The 18,330-nt window shown below is 41.4% G+C and overlaps 1 protein-coding gene across 1 annotated transcript in view; it reads left to right on the forward strand.

The window, feature by feature from the left end:
* The first annotated feature begins 14,788 nt into the window (after positions 1 to 14,788).
* The window catches only part of LOC148540777 (dimethylaniline monooxygenase [N-oxide-forming] 2-like), a 130,185-nt gene continuing 126,643 nt past the window's right edge, over positions 14,789 to 18,330 (forward strand). The window contains exon 1 of the mRNA XM_088481714.1: positions 14,789 to 14,861. The gene's annotated coding sequence lies outside the window, so the exon portion shown is untranslated. The remainder of the gene's footprint in view (positions 14,862 to 18,330) is intronic.

An 18,330-nucleotide genomic window follows, 5' to 3' on the forward strand; every position in this document is an offset into this window, starting at 1 on the left:
AATATTATAGTAATTATGCCCAATCGAAATCTAACACAGGGTCAAAAACCATGAAGTACATATTTTGGAGGAGGGGAGATGTCTGCTTGGCAAATGCTCTATTTTTAATATATTTTTCACATTTGTTAATATTTATGCCCCAAACCAGAGTCAACCAATTGTTTTTGAGAGGGTGTTGGATAAAATTGACATGCTTCAACAGGGGATCCTGATAGTAGGTGGGGACCTCAACTAGGCTTTAGACCACCTCCTGGACACTTCATCTGGCTCTTCAATGGTTCCTTGCTGTACTTTGAGGAAGGTAAGGTGCTTGCTTTATACTCATCAGCTGTCCAATGTTTGGCGTATATCTCATCCCTCAGAAAGAGATTACTCATATTATTCTAATTACCACCAGTCCTATTCCAGAATAAATTATATACTGGTTGGCCATAGATTTCTCCATCTGGTACAGGCTACTTCCATAAGATTGACAACATGGTCTGATCATGCCCCAGTTAGTGTAGAGCTCTCCCTCTGATTTTCTGACCCAATCTGCAGATCCTGGCACTTTAATGAGTCCCTTCTGTCTGACCCTTAATGTAAATCTCAAGTGGAATAGGCGATTGATGTTTATCTAGAATGTAATACCATTCCGGACGTATCTAAACTCACTATATGGGAAGCCCATAAATGTGTTATTATAGGAAAATGCATCTAATTGGGTTGCTATATAAAGAAAAAAATGGTGGGACAGATACAGGACTTACTGCAGAAAATACAGGTTTTGGAGACTACCCATAAAGCTTCCCATTCCTCTGATGTTTATGTAGACAGTCCAGGCTCAATCAGCTTTAAATAAGCTTTTACTGGAAAAGGTCAAATATTATTTTCAAAAATGCTGTAGCCAATATTATCGCTTGGGTAATAAACCTGGAAAAATGTTAGCTAGAGCTCTGTGAACTCAAAGAGCTCGATCCTTTATGCCCTCTATTAAATATGGGAGGGGACAGGTCTCCCATGATACTCGCAATATTGCGGAGGCTTTCTGTTCTTATTATTCATCACTGTATAGTCTACCTGTCCCTTTGGCCTTCCCTGATGCTTTTGGGAAACAACAGGCTATTGAGGCCTACCTCTCTAGGATCGAGTTTCCCCAAACTTGAATACCTTGTCAGTGAGGACTTAGAAAGACCCTTTACTTTACCTGAGCTAGAAGAGGCCATTAAATCCACCCTTTTGGGGAAAAGTCCTGGCCCTGATGGCTTCACTATCCATTATTACAAAGCCTTTAGGTACAAATTGGCTCCTCCACTCTTGGAGGCCTTTAATTAAATTTCTGATAAGACCCCCTTCTCCTTCCAATCCCTTGAAGCCTATATAACAGTTATTCCCAAGGAATGCAAAGACCCTTCCCTCTATCCCAGCTATCGTCCCATCTCCCTTCTCAATGTAGACATTAAACTGTATGCGAAACTCCTCGCAAGCAGATTAAAATGTTTCCTACCTTCCTTGATTCATAGCGACCAGGTAGGTTTTGTTCTGAGCGATAAAGCTAGGGGCAATCCCTCAAAACATATAGCTCTCATCCACTATATCTTGTTTATAGATACCCTGGCTATTCTGCTGTCTACTGATGCCAAGAAGGCATTCAACAGGGTAGACAGGAATTTTATGTCTGGAGTACTGAGACATTTGGGACTGGGCCCCATTTGCCTTCAATGTGTCCTTGCTCTTTACCATTCCCCCTCTGCCCACATTAGAGTTAATGGTTCCCTTTCTGACTCCTTCTCCATTAACAATGGGACTAGACAAGGCTGTCCTTTATCCCACCTGATTTTTGTCATCTGGCATGATCGATCAGGCTGAAACTGAATATATCGGGCTTTAGAATACATGGTGATGAATACAAATTGGCTCTCTTTGCCGATGATTTATTGGCTACAATCACAAATCCTGTTATCTCATTACCAAATCTATTAGAGGAATTCAAGATTTTCCCTTGAATATTACAGCACCCCCACAGATGGTTGAAGGCCTTAAATCAGCGTTCCCGTTCACTTGGCACTCTTCTCAGCTAAAATATCTGGGGGTTACTGGGAGATTTTTCCCTCCTGTTTGCAGCTATTTTCACTCCCCGCTTAGACAAACTGCCAAGAAGAAGAGACCACCAAAAGCACCCCACCATCAGGATAAGAAGAAAGGACAGGATAATACAGGTGGCAATACGGCTTATGTGATTTTTTCAATCATCTTTCACCTCAAGTGTTCTATACATCAGTTTGCACTATATTATTATTAATATTACTATATTGCCATTTGCTGGACATTGCATATTTTGATACCCATCGGTTCATATATATGTGTGCTCACTTAACAGGACATTGGTCTCTGTTAACTTACTATTTTATATGTGACTAATCAGAACTTTTTGACATTATTAAAATAATTATTTATTTTCCACGATTCTATCAACATACTTTCATTTAGTCTAAAAGGTTGAGCGCAGCCCCTGGCTATCTTTTCATATTATCCCCATTGGATGAGGTCAGACATCCCCCAGGACAGCAGCACACCTTTTTGAAGTCTACACCATTTACTTAAAGTGCGCTAGACCAATATCCCTTATATAAAAACCAGTTGAGCTCGAAATCAATATTAAGACCTTTTGGAGACAAAGTGTCTAAATTAAAAATCCACCTCATCTCACTAGTGGCTAGGCGTTTTTCTGTATTTTTACATCTCCAATTAGGTTTAATTAGCTGAATCCCCCAGAAGTTTTTTATATGGTTTTCATTTTTGTTATGAATTTTTGATAGTTTTAGATGAAGGATGTTTGATTTAAAAGAAAAATCCTATAGAATTGATACGGGAGTGATCCGGTTGGACGGTAGAGAAATCTCTTCCAAAATGGCGGCAATTGGAGCCTAATCCGTCCCCTATTGAAGTAAGAATGTTAATACAACACCCAGCAGGAGAATAAAGAAATCCCTTACAAAATGGCGGCGACTGAAGTTCAATTCATTCCCTAGTGAAGCAAGAATGAATAAAACGACTTCCGCGCTATGGAACGCACTCAACTTCTGGCCAAAGAGGAAGTTGTAATCAGTGGAACGCAGATGACTTCCGGTAAACACCGGAAGTGACGTAATCGCCGCGTGTGTCCGCATTTTAGCGGGAATTGGAAGACCAATAAGGAACTATTAGAGGGTATAAATTAGATACCATATCCACACCACAAGCCACCTTTGCCTGAGGAAGGATCTTTAAAGATCCGAAACACGTTGCAGGAGGTGTTTTGTGGAATACGAAGGAACTTGAAATTTGGGAATCCAGTTATCCTGGGATTGTTAAAGCTCCCTGCGGTGGTGCCGAGCTATTGAGGCCCAGGACCCTTTGCTGGTAACTAGCACTTGCCCACCGCAGCACCTTATTTAAGTGAGAGGCTCTTTCTGGAATCCCAATCTTATGTGCCTGTATTGGTATACACCATTTTGATATTGCATGTGATATATTTTTAATTGTTTTTATTTTAAGTGTGTAATAAATTAGATTGTTTTTCACACTCTGGGTAATTTATCCATTATCCTATCTATAGGTCTCAACAATAAGCGCTATTAGACACACTTCTGTTTCGTAAAGATTATGTTTTAGAAGTTTGGTATTACTTCTGTTTCTGTGTTGTCTACAGCTGCAGGATTGTTTTTTGCGCAAGTCAGCTCAACTCATTTTATCGATTTATAATTTTTTGTCAGCAGACAATAGCCTCTCTCTTCCTAATTTCACTAAGGTATGGGTCTGGGAACTTGGAGTTCCCGGTTATGGAATGGTTAACTATATTAGATTTATATATGGAAATGGAGGATATACTGACCTCTGCTGATGGTGATGATGAGTCTTTTAGAGATACCTGGTTCTGCTGGTTAGATTTCAAAGACCTTCAAGAATATCCTATCCTCTTCCCGCCCTTCAATTCTCTAGACCTGACCCTACCTGTGGTAAAACCTATGCCCTTACACCTGGTTAATAGGTTGTACAACAGCTATACTATACATCTCTTATTACTTTTTCTACCCATTACAACAGGTACTGATGGTTATGAAATTACATCGTTTGATTTGAGGTTACTGTTCTCTCTTTTTCTGACTTATTTCTATTTCCTTTCCTTCCCTCCTCCCTTCTTCCTTACTCTATTGTCTCATGGTTTCTTTGTTTGTTTTCTTTTACTGTATGTGTTTTCCTTGTTTATATATATATTCTCTCTTGTATTTTTTCTGAGGATCCATGATATCACTGGTGATTTCTTCTTATTGAGTTTTAATTTCTTCCAGTGTATTACTATTTTTGAAGTATGTCTTATGACTATGACTCTGATATTGTCTAAGTATTTGTACAGTTATTTAATTGTTTCTGACAATTTCCTTATAATAATAAAATAAAATACATTTTGCACTAAAAGGCAAAACAGCACTATTGGGGATATTATTTACTGTGGGTTTTTAGGTAGTGGAGATGTTACCCATAGCAACCAATCAGGTTCTACTTAACATTTATCTAGCACCTTCTAGAAGATAATATCTAGAATCTGACTGGTTGCAACATCTCCACTTATAAAAACCCACACTTTAGTAAATATACCCCTAGGAGTGATCTGACAGTAAGCCAAACATCAATCATCTAAGAGTCTCATATGCACACATATCTAAGGAGAAGAGATGTAAGCTGAATCCCAAGTCATGGTAGGGTACAGGAGGCTTAACAAGACATTGGCCCTCATTCAGAGGTGGTCGGCAGAAGCGATCGCTCTCTCTGAATGAGGGCGGGCGCTTCATTTTTTTTGTGCGGCCTCCTGGTTGCTAGCTAAGCTGTGGGTTACCCATCACCCACATTCCATCAGGACCGCCTCCATTTGTGTAGCCACCCCCCTGCCCCACCTACAAAACGGGCCGAGCTGTCGATCTACATCGACAGCCGGCCCTTTTGTAGTGAGCTACACAGCGAGAGAGTTTCTCTCTCGCTCTGGGGCTCGCACACGTGCAGTGCGGCAGCTGCGCGTGTGCAGGACCAAAACATCAACCCGGTTGCGAGCTTGCAGTGCATGCGACCGAGTCTGAATGAGGTCCATAGTGCCTTGTGCCAGAAAGAGTGTTGTTGTTCCCGCCCCCCGCCATTTGAAAAAAAAGGACATTAGGCAAAAGGGGCATGGCTTTGTGGGGAAGGGGCATGGCCTCTCTATAATGTTACAAAAAAAGCAACAAGAAAATGTTTATATCTCCTTTGCTCATACTTTCTTTCTGATGTTCTGCTACACATGCGCCTACCACCACTTCGGAGCCCTTATATCTGTTCTTCCTCATACCTTTGCCTTATCGTAGACATACAAATACTGTACATTTCTCCAGCTACAACATAAACCACAAAAAAAACGAATCTCCCAATATTACCCTCACTGAAACACCAACACTTGCCCTTTTGCCCATTTTTGAACTAGCAGCAAGACTGGCTGCTAAATTACTAACTGGGTTCCAGACATATAAAGGGCTTCTTTGACACTGCCCAGTTTTGATCACTAGCCTTCACCAGGTGCCCAGGTCCAGCCCTCTCTCAGCTGTGCATTTATTTTTACTGCGGAGCAGGAGGCGGCATCATGGGGAAGAAAAGGCAGGGCACAGTATGGAGGAAGAGGCACCTGTATGGGGAGGAGATGGCAGAACAGGGAATAGAAGGTTGATATTATGGTGAGCTCCTTTATCTAAGATCGATGTGTCAGTAAATCTGGGTTATTTGGGGGTGCTGCCCTGGATAGTGGAAGGTCTTTCCTACCAGCCTAGCAGAATCTGTCAAACTTAGAGGTGATATCCTTAATGTCTCAACCCTTTAAATTTTGCTTAAATTAATTAGAGTGACAGTTCTGCAGTGCAGGTTAGATTATTTTATAACATTGAATGTGTTAAAAATGCACTTTACAGTATGTTGACTTCATAATACATTATCAAATTGAAAAACAAAATTGTTATATAAAATGGGATAGAATATACAGACACTTTTAAAATGTGGATGAACAGAGGTTGCAGCTAAAAAGGCAGAGCAAAAATGAGAGAGTAATAACATAGCTCATAAAACAGGCAAGGATAGGTAGTCTTTTATAAACTGGGTTTTATAGAGTGCCATAATAAAGATATCAGGAATGTTTTTTAGATCCTGTTTTAATATTATGTGAACTTCTGATTGAAGTGCCATTCAATGCAACTCTGATTTGATGCAGCTGATTCTGTATATAGGAACCGGGGTTGCGGGCATGCACACCACCTACCTGCTAGATGGATCTGGGGAGGAGGCTGTAATAGCCTTCAGTGTGAAGAAGTGAGTCCCCGGGTGTGTTGTAGGGTGGTACCGCAATTGCACCTGGTCTACACACGCCGCAGGCTGAGCTAATAGCTGGCGGGGAGGATTCCATGGGTCTCCCATTACCTGTTACCTGGAGCTGTCAGACTAGAGTGAGGTCCTAACACTTCCTGGTTTTCAGGAAGGGGGAGAGATAAGGAGGCAGCTCGGGGAGGAGGAAAAGGACAAGACAGGCAGGTGGAGGTGAGACAAAGTAGGGGAGGCCGTGGAGCAGAGGGCATTGCACTCTGTGCAACAGCACCGCTCGCACACCCGTAGTTATGGCCCTGGAGGGTACCATGCTTGGAAACTGCCAATAAAGTTAATGATATGGGACAATACAAATAAAAAGCTTATAAAATACAGAGATGTGGTGTTCTAAGTGACAGTGCCACCTAACGTTAGGCTAAAATATGAATCTTGTTATGCTGGATATGCAGATAGCTGGAGGTCAGTCTGAATCAGAGACTGACAATGTAGATACACAATCACAGAGCAGGAATTTGGTGAGAAACCATAAAGGAAAAAAAACCCTGGAAATATTATGAGGACTTTGCAAATATGGCATAAATTATCCAATAAGCAAAGTCAAGCAACAACTGGGAGAAATTAAAATTAGCAGTAGATAAAGAAATAATGTCATTGCATGACAATGATACAGAGACTGTTGTTAACAGGCCAAGTCATTGCAAGACAGTCAAGAACAAGCAAGTCTTTTGTAAAAAGTTAAATGCAGACAGAACCATTGCCCATTATAAAGCATGTCTTGTCACTAAAGGATATACTGGAATTGACTAAAGTGAAATCTGTGGCAAGGTACAGTACATTACGGTTAGTCATTGCTATATCTGCCATGCATGATTTGTTGCTCTACAAGTTAGACTATGACCCAGCTTTCTTAAATGGAGAGTTAATTGAAGAAATGTATATGGAACCTGTAGAGCATTACAATGAGGACATGTTCCAGTATGAAAAAAGTCAGTTTATTGAAGAAAGCATTGCATGGTCTAAAGAAAGAGGTTGTTATTGGTACCTTAAGCTAGATACTGAAAGGAACTTTTTATGTTCATAGACTGATCACTGTCTTTACCACAAGACAATAGAGCATACATTTTTTATCATAGTCATGTATGTGGATGGTCTGTTGCTAGCAAGTCATGAAAAGTACATAGTGTCAACCATCTGCTTTGGCAGCCTCCCTGGGACCACCACAGTCTAGCACACAGCATCATGTACTGGGCTGGGGAGAGAGGATGCTGCCATTGACAGGTAAGAAGGGGGGCACTGGACCAGAGGATCTCCACCAAGCCCAGGCCCAGGTAATTAGTACTCGCTTAACCCCCCTCTTATGCTCCTAGATACCTGTTTGTCGGTATATAGGAGCAGTCAGCTGGGCAAGCAGAAAGCAACCCACTGTAGCCTTTTCCACCACTGAGGTGGAATACATGGCACTTACAGAAACTGCCAATAGACTTTGGTGTTTATTTACTAAGTGTTGTGTAAAATCTAACACTTTTGTTTGTGTTCATGCCCGATATTTAAAAAGTCAGTGCTTTACTAGCTATGCCTTGCTAGTAAAAGCACTGCCCTTTTAAATACCAGGCATGAACACAAACAAAAGTGTCTATACTCGCACATTTTTAGAATTCACCCTATGTACTATGGTGCAAAACCATGCAAACTCTTGTGTTTCTTTCACCCCTGCAACTCGCATTGGTAAAAATTAACATAGGGGGTAAAATACATAGGGTTCCCCTGTATTTTCAGCAACCAACACCGGGTTTAGTGAGCCAGTCCTGGTTGTGTAAATACAAGGCACAAAATGAGTAGGGGTCCCCTGTATTTTCCACAACCAGCGTCAGACTCTTTCTTACTAGCGGGGGTGTAATGTCACAGTCGTGGGACCCTTTTACTTGATCCCCAGTCAAAACCTTCATCACATGACCGCTAGTGTGAGATTACCAGCAGTTTAACTCACACGCTCTCGCATGTGAGTCAAACTGGTGCACTCTAACTCGCACCCGTTTACATTTGCGAGTTTCGGGACAAACTCACACCTTCCAAATGTAAGAGAAGGTCCAAGTTTGTCCCGACTGAAACTTGCTCCCTATTACATTTGACTCTTAGTAAATTAACTCCTTTGTGTTAATTAAATCTTCTTGGTCATGGTGAGACTATTAACACAGAGTGTGATAACAAGTGTGCAATTGACTTGTCCTACAGCACCAATGTTGGTCCAAGCACATTGCTATCAGTCACCACTTCATCCGGGAGTTAGTGGAGAGAAAGTCTATAAGTATCACATTTGTAGCAAGAGAACATAATGCTGCTATGTTAATAAAGATACTGCCATCACAACTACTACATGTGTTCATGAGAAAATGTGTACTGATGTATATTTTAATATTTTATATGTTGCTATGTTTCACTGTTTATTTGTTGCATAACCTCATGTCTCTTGGGTAAAGCTGGACTTTGCCAAAATGTATTTGAGTGAAGTGTAAATCTATTATATGTTTATGTAACTGCATAAGAGCGAGGGGGGTTTGTATGAGAGTAGTGCACTCAGGCACCGACCTAAAGTGAGGAAGGGGTGTATGAGAGAAGTGCGTTCAGGCATTGGGCCAGGAGCCAGCCTGAGACGCGACCCATCCAATGATGTCATGGCGCATATGCAGCCCTGCACACAACACTGTATATATATACATATATATATATATATATTTATATATATGCCTATTGGCTGTGAGTGTCCTGAATGTCAATCACCAGGCTCTGGATTTTGTTATTTTTATTGCACGGGAAGCTACTGGAGAAAAGGACCTACCTGTACAAAGGGTTAGATGAGTATTCTTTTCCCAAACAGCGGAATTCTACTGGACAAGAGGACTGAACACCACTGACAAGGTGAGTATATTGTGAGTACGAGTGTATGTACAGTATGTTGGTGTATGTTCCAAATACACCAGATATCTGCAAAAGTGTTCATGAATTGCTGAGCCCATCTGTCTCACCAACTCTGACATCCTTTTCCCCTGTTTCAGGAGAGGAAGTCATGGCCCTAATACGGTCCTCCCCTCCTTGACACTATCCCTTCCCGTCTCCTCTGTTACCTGTCTCCTTCTGCCTGTTCCCATCTTGCCCACCTCCTCAATCTCTCCCTATCATCTGGCACTGTCTCTTCTGCATTCAAACATTCCATTGTCTCCCCCATTCTTAAAAAACCTACACATTTTCCTAACATACTCTCCAACTACCAACCCATCTCTCTCCTCCCTTTTGCTTCCAAACTCCTTGAGCGGATTAAGATAAATGATACTGACGCACTGTCAATCAAGCAGCTGGTAAAGGGATCGTCAGTCCCATCAGTAGTAGTGAAAAAATATGGTACAAGAACCAGAGCTGAATAATCACAGAAATCACAATGATAAAATAAAATAATAGACTAAGATTGGATGGTTTTCAGCTAAAAATCAAGATACATTTAATTCATTAAAAAGAATAATACACGAAAAGCTTTGCACATAAAAATTCACATTTAGATGTTAATACACAATAAATAGAATGCAGATCTTGCAAATATTAGCAATTCCAATTTTGTTTATACTAGGATTAGGGCTCCCTTAAGTGTCCAAAGGATAATATTAAGCAGCGCAAGAGATTACCAGTCTGTGGAGTGTGTTCCAAAAGTTCCTTTTAGAAACCGCTGTGCAGTTCATAAGGTTCAGTAAAAATGGAAACATCTGGGTTTCTTGTAACGCCACAATCCTTGCCAAGGAGGTTGTAATAAAAGTCCAGAGTACATCCAGTGAGTTAGGGAATTTGCAGAAATAGCCCTCTCAGCGCGGTTTGCTGGTATATTGTCCCCCAGCTTCCTCAGGAGTATAGGTGAATGAGTATGTGGGTTACTGGTAGGATTTAAATATCCATTCATAGATTGGAAATTTTGAACACATGCAATAATTAAATACGCACTTAGAAAAAAAATCGTTCATCAAAACCATAAGTTTATACCTAGTTAATCTTACTTGCTCTTTAATAGAACAGATGTTTCACAATACATCAAGTTAAGAAAAGAAGTTACATATACAGCTACCCCGTTTTGTTGTAGTTTACGATCTCCCATTGTTGTTAACCTGGTTTTGTAAATAGCCCGGTCACATGGTCAGATCTCCCAAATAGTGTTCAATCCGATCACGTGACTATTCAGACCACGTGTTTAGATCATCACCAATGAAATCAAGTTTATGTAAGGCATCCCGATCATGTGGTTCAGATTGTGATTATATTATCTAGCATAGAAAGTAGTGGTTACTATTAATAGCCAGTAATGATAACGTTGTTATTACGACCAAGGGGTAAAATTGTCAAAGGTCGATTTGGTATTTTGAGTGATTTGAGGAGCGATTTTCAATTGAATCATGTTCGATTTAGCATTTGGGTATTTACTAAAGGCCAAATCGAATGTAAAATCGAATTTCAAATCGAATTTTAGTCAAATCTGCCCCAAATCGAACATCGGGAAAACATTGCTACTTTTACATAGCCCAACTACCAAAACCCTTATTAACTATCATTCGATTTGAAATCGACCTCAAAATCAGACTTCAAATCGAACTTTAAATCACCAAATGAATAAACCTGCTTCATTCTTTCGATTTGAGCATGATCAGGTCAGATTGACACAGATACATGCAGACATCAGTGAGATGCCTGCATGTATCTGACTGTAAAAAGCAAATAAAGAGTTAAATGTAAAAAAAATTGATGTGAGGTCTCCCCCCAAAACAGAACCAGCCCCAGGCTTTGCAAACCAAGTTCTGGTTGACTAAGTACAGGGAAAAGATTACGTAGGGTCTCTCTCTACTTAGTACAACCAGCACTGGGCTATGGGAATCAGTGTTGGTACTGGAATTACAGGGAAAAATTTGCATAGGGTCTCCCTGTAATTCACAGAACCAGCCCTGGACCCTTTCAAATGGGGGACTGATGCCACAGCCAGGGGACAGGGGAACCCTATAACCGGGCCCCCCAGCCGCAGCATAAGCCCTGACTGCTAGTCAGCCCAGGCCAGGGATCCCTGGGGAGTTGAAGACCCCTCCAATAAAAGGGTCTCCCTCTCTAGGGCACCCCTAGTCTAGGCTGATAGCCCAGGGCTATCCCCGCCACACCTGGGAGGTGGGTGGCAGGTTGATTGTGTTAGTGTAGTGTAAAAATAGAAGAATAAAAACATTGTCTTTACAGTAGAACTGCAGGTCCCAGCAAGCCTCCACCACATGCTGGTACTTGTAGAACCACAATTACCAGCATGCGGGGCATTAAGGGCCTACTGGGACCTGTAGTTCACCTGTAAAGAAATGTTGAAAGAAACACACACCTTACACAGTATAAGTTTAATACATTCATACATAAACACTCACACAATACTCACCTATATTACCTCGAGTGGTCCCCTTGTCCAGTAGGCATCCCAGGTGTTGTTAAAATATCAAAACGATAAAGCCGACCCTTGCACTAAGCAATAACCATCCTTTCCTGGATGATTATTCCTTCCCTAATGAAGAGCTCAGATGCGCCTTCCTCCTTTGAAGGTCCGTGCCTGAACATTCATTGGCTGAGAGGTCAGGCCCCACCTCTCAGCCAATGAAGGGCTTCCTCCATTGAACTCAATGGAGAGCCACAGGGTAACTAAAGTGTTTACTTATTGCCCTAGGCTCAGGGTACAAATTGTTAATGTCTGTGGTTTCCTCACTTGAAGCAGGGATCAAAGAGTGGAGTCTGGTTATAACAACACAGGGGGTCAGGCTTACAGGCCAAGGAGAGACAGACTGACCAGCAAGGTGTCGAATCCTTCCCCTAGCCAGCTGTAAGAAGTGTCCAGTTCTTTGTACACAGGCCTAATCTCTGAGGTCAAAACAGGATGGAGTGAGCAATGATTAACTAAATAAAATAACCCCTGCTCAAATGTCTGGAACTCTAGTTAGAGGGACACTGCCCTCTGAGTTGACAAGGGTTAAAATCAGCCCAGGGGGAGATGAGGGGGGGTGTCTGGATATACAGGCATAAAACTGTAACTGACTTCTGGGTCAGCGTTCATTTCTGAGGGGCTATCGTGCGGTACAGAGTGATCCAGAGTTTGTCATTGAGACTGCCCCGTCTCACACCACGCACAGTCAATGTGGTTTGTTTATTCCCCTTTATTTTATTTCTGAAATTGTAAGTAATTTGTGTGCAACCTTTTATTTAATATTATTATAACTTTTTGTAACTAAGCTTTGAATGTATTCTTGAATGAAAACATTAATTCTAGTTCTGGAACTGTGTTTTTATGACCCAAGGCCTAACTTGGCCCATGTTACCTATGTTTACTAAGTGTGCATAATTGTTTAGCAGGTAAGAGCAAAGGCTTACCCTGTATTTAATACTAAAGTTCCCCTTTGCTGGTGGCAGCTCTCAGGTTTATTTAACCACAAGTGCTGAGTTAACTTGTAAAAGTCACGGGTGGCGATTCTCAGTTTGGCGTATCTGGAAAGATCAGCCGGAGGTCCGTGACAGAGAGGATCATTTATCAGTGGATGTGCAGACTGTTTTCTATCTATATGGTTGATGCTAATGAGGATGTTGATAATGAGGGTGTTGTTTGTGTATATCGGCCACCAGTGGCAGCAGTTCTGCTTGTGATAAAAAGAGATCTTTTGTCATGCCTTGGCATAAGACCAGAAAAGACACCTCTTGGGTGTGGAATTATTTTTACCCAAATCCTGACAACATTTGAGTAGGCATCTGTACCATTTGTGAAGCCAAAGTTAGTAGAGTTAGGTACGTTAACCATCTAGGCACCTCTTCCCTGTTACGTCATTTGCAGTGAGTTCATGCAACTTAATTAACAAAATTATAATCATTTATAAAATAATAACTAGCAGTCCAGTATTAGCTTCCAGCAGTTTGGACCAGCACATGCAATCTCCACCACCAACAACATAATCATCAACCTCCTCATTAATGGACAGAGGTAGTCCTTCCAAAAAAATGTTTTGTGGGGGGACAAATAGTTTTTTAATACATTTGACTGTATTATTATTCCCTGGCATTCATGAGGGAATACTGAACACTTATATAGTACAGTACCATTTGTCTTTAGGTGGTATGCCTCGATACTAACTTCATGCTGAATGGCAGTGGCAAATTTCCCACATTCTCATAAGGCATATGTCTAAGGGCACCAGCTGCTGGTGGTGACACAGCAGGTCACCCACTTCCCCTGCATCAGTGTCGCTGATCCCAAAGTAATCTCAAGGGCCATTTGAACAGAGCATCAGCACAAAAGCAATACCCCATAAGGGTGCTTTGCAGCCAAGACCCGATCAAGATTGGTGGAAACCACACACCGCCAGTTCTAACTTTGCGCTTAAGCAGCTTTGGAGTCCTACTGACAGGTGAGAAGTCTTCTGTGGGGGGTTGAGGCAATAATTCATGTATTTTATTTTTTTACTATGGGGGGCAATGTGTTTTTTTTCTGTAAGGGCCAATGTCTTTGTTTGTTTGTTTTTCTGTGGGGGACAATGTGTGTGTGTGAGTTTTTTTCCAATTGAAGAAAATGTGTTTTTTTTTTATATATATAAACTGAAAAATGCTGCTTGTACAAGTATTCAATTCCTGTGCTGTGGAAGCTCCAAGTTTACACATATGAAAGATATTGCCCCAACTACTGGCGTTCAATTGGCATCTAACTTTGAATTATTTAAAAAGGTCAGCTTTTATGGATAAATACAATTGCCCATACTCAGAGGCTTGTACTGCCAAATGGCAAAAAAAACTCACAAATAAACATGGTATAGAATAGAAAGACAGTTGTGACCCAATGGCACCTGCACCCACAGCACATATGGAGGATTTGCCCTTAGTCATACTATAACTCTGAATGAAAGCTGTGAAAATGAGGACATAGGGGTATATTTACTAAATGATGATTTTAATCGATTTTGATCTAATTAAATTCGATCAAAATCTGTCAATATCAATGTTGTGTTTCTGGGGCTAAATAACACATTTACTAACAGACAAATTTTATTCATTTTTGAAGTCTTAGTAAATATGTGATTTAGCCCAGAAACACAACATTGATGTTGTTTTTATCGATTATATATTGTTCATAATCTTTAAAATCAACCTTTAGTAAATATATCCCAAAGAGCATTCTAAGAGAATTAAATATAAATTTATAGAGATGCACAAAATAGGAAAGGCTGCAAAATAATTAGTACTTGGATATCCCAGTCTGCATTGTTGGATTGACATGTGTTTGTCAGCATCACAAAATATATGGGCTGTGTCTCCAAACTTGTTACTGTAGATTATTAAGAAAAAAAAAACATGAATGTTTAACTACCTTGTCCTCCCTTTCTCACATTTCATTCAGTTCCATCCTCCCTGTGGCAAGCTGACTAACCTGCGATTGTGAAAGAGACAAGAATATTTCCAAGTTAATAAACTAAACTGTGAGTATTTATGCTACAATGCTAAAGTCATTTTTGTGCTACTAAAACTTTTACAGAGAAAAAATGTATTTTGAAATGATATTATAACAGTAGATTTGAGATTTTTATTCATCAGCATGTTACTCTACATTAAATTAGGGGTGTGCACCGGCCACTTTTCGTGTTTTGTGTTTTGGTTTTGGATCTGGATCTTTCTTCGTGTTTTGGATCTGGATTGGTTTTGCCAAAACCACCCTTCCGTGTTTTGGGTTCTGGGTTTTGTGTTTTGGATCTGTATTTTTTTTTAAAAAAAGCATAAAAACAGCTAAAATCACAGAATTTGTTGGTTTCTCTGCTCCTATGCTATTATTAACCTCAATAACCTTAATTTCCACTCATTTCCAGTCTATTCTGAACACCTCACACCTCACAATAGTGTTTTCATGTCCAAAAGGTTGCACCGAGGTAGCTGGATGACTATGCTAAGCGACACGAGTGGGCGGCACAAACACGTGACCCATCTAGGAGTGACACTGCAGTGGCAGACAGGATGGCAGTTAGAAAAACTAGGCCCCAAACTGTACATAATGCAAAGAAAAAAAAGAAGTGCAAGATGGAATTGTCCTTGGGCCCTCCCACCCACCCTTATGTTGTATAAACAGGACATGCACACTTTAACAAATCAATCATTTCAGCGCCAGGGTCTGCCACACAACTGTGGCTGAAATGATTGGTTCGTTTGGGCCCCCACAAAACAAGCTGGCAATTAATGTGTCCCTGCACAAACTGGCTCTACGGAGGCAAGATGTCATCCTCATCCTCCTCATCCACCGATTCCTCACCCTCTTCAGTGTGTACATCCTCATCCTCACAGAGTATTAATTCGTCCCTGCTGGAACCACAGGTCCCTCTGTACGTTCTGGAGGCTGGTCTCCCTGGAAGAGTTGATAATTCATTTTATGAACATCATCTTCTCCACATTTTGTGGAAGCAACCTCCTACGCCTTTCGCTGACAAGGTTCCCGGCTGCACTAAACACTCTTTCGGAGTACACACTGGAGGGGGGGCAACTCAGGTAAAATAGAGCCAGTTTGTACAGGGACCTCCAAATTGCTTCTTTTTCCTGCCAGTACAGGTACGGACTGTCTGACATGCCTACGTGGATGCTGTCACCGATGTAATCCTTTAACAGACAGACGCACGCTTGTCGCTGCTGCTTTGAGGATTCAAGTGCGGCTACAGCCCACACAATTCACAAAGACAGAAAAAAAAAAAGAATATTTTTATTGTTTGTGGAGCACACTTTGAGGGTTACACCACCCTTTAACAGACAGACGCACGCTTGTCGCTGCTGCTTTGAGGATGCAAGTGCGGCTACAGCCCACACAATTCACAAAGACAGAAAAAAGAAGAAGAATATTTTAATTGTTTGTGTAGAACACTTTGAGGTGTCACCACCCTTTAACAGACAGACGCACGCTTGTCGCTGCTGCTTTAAGGATGCAGGTGCGGCTACAGCCCACACATTTCACAAAGACCGGAAAAAAAAAGAACAATATTTTAATTGTTTGTGTAGAACACTTTGAGGTGTCATCACCCTTTAACAGACAGACGCACGCTTGTCGCTGCTGCTTTAAGGATGCAGGTGCGGCTACAGCCCACACAATTCACATAGACAGAAAAAAAAAGAACAATATTTTAATTGTTTCTGTAGCACACTTTGAGGGTGTCACCACCCTTTAACAGACAGACGCACGCTTGTCGCTGCTGCTTTGAGGATGCAAGTGTGGCTACATCGCACACAAGTCACAAACACATTAAAAAAATAGTTTTTTATTTTTTGGAACACTTTGAGAGTTACACCACCCTTTAACAGATAGACGCACGCTTGTCGCTGCTGCTTTAAGGATGCAGGTGCGGCTACAGCCCACACATTTCACAAAGACCGAAAAAAAAAGAACAATATTTTAATTGTTTGTGTAGAACACTTTGAGGGTGTCACCACCCTTTAACAGACAGACGCACGCTTGTCGCTGCTGCTTTAAGGATGCAGGTGCGGCTACAGCCCACACATTTCACAAAGACCAAAAAAAAAAGAACAATATTTTAATTGTTTGTGTAGCACACTTTGAGGGTGTCACCACCCTTTAACAGACAGACGCACGCTTGTCGCTGCTGCTTTAAGGATGCAGGTGCGGCTACAGCCCACACAAATCACAAAGACAGAAAAAAGAACAATATTTTAATTGTTTGTGTAGCACACTTTGAGGGTGTCACCACCCTTTAACAGACAGACGCACGCTTGTCGCTGCTGCTTTAAGGATGCAGGTGTGGCTACAGCCCACACATTTCACAAAGACCAAAAAAAAAAGAACAATATTTTAATTGTTTGTGTAGCACACTTTGAGGGTGTCACCACCCTTTAACAGACAGACGCACGCTTGTCGCTGCTGCTTTGAGGATGCAAGTGTGGCTACATCGCACACAAGTCACAAACACATTAAAAAAATAGTTTTTTATTTTTTGGAACACTTTGAGGGTGTCACCACCCTTTAACAGACAGACGCACGCTTGTCGCTGCTGCTTTGAGGATGCAGGTGGAATCTAGACGGGATTTGGAACCGAGGACACACTACCTCCATCAATTGTCTAAATCCCGACTAATGTCGGATACCGGACGCACGTCTAACACCAACATAGCAGTCAAGGCCTCAGTTATACGTTTTGCTTCAGGATGACTGCTGTCGTACTTCATCCTCATCGCTAGGGACTGTTGGAGGGTCAATTGTTTAGTAAAAGTAGTGATGTTCCTACTTCCTCTCTGGGATGATGAACAACTCCCAGCAGCAGCAACAGCACTAGGAGGAAGAGGTTCTTGATCTTTCCCTATTTTATTTTTATCGGAGAAAGTTTGGTCCTCCATTTATGTTATATTGATATATATACGTGCGGCTAAAGCGCACACAAACAGAGAAAATATTATTTTATTTTTGCTGGAGAGTAGTGCACTTTGTGGGTTACACCACCCTTTAAGAAATGAGCCAGCCGGCTCTTTACTTATGGGACACAGGCGCACGCTTGGCGCTGCTCCTTTGTTGATGCACGTGCAGCCACAGTGCACACAATTCACAAACACAGAAAATAATTTTTTTTTTGGTTTGGACTGGAGTGTACTTTCGGGGGTTACAGCACCCTTAACGGTCAAGCCAGCCGGCCCTTTACTTATGACACAGGCGCACGCTTGGCACTACTTTGTTGATGCACGTGCGGCTACTGCGCACACAATTCACAAACACAGAAAATAATTTTTTTTTAGGTTTGGACTGGAGTGTACTTTCGGGGGTTACAGCACCCTTAACGGTCAAGCCAGCCGGCCCTTTACTTATGACACAGGCGCACGCTTGGCACTACTTTGTTGATGCACGTGCGGCTACTGCGCACACAATTCACAAACACAGAAAATAATTTTTTTTTGGTTTGGACTGGAGTG

Source organism: Taudactylus pleione, unplaced genomic scaffold (assembly GCF_031769625.1).
Source record: "Taudactylus pleione unplaced genomic scaffold, aTauple2 ptg000017l, whole genome shotgun sequence".
Taxonomy (NCBI): domain Eukaryota; kingdom Metazoa; phylum Chordata; class Amphibia; order Anura; family Myobatrachidae; genus Taudactylus; species Taudactylus pleione.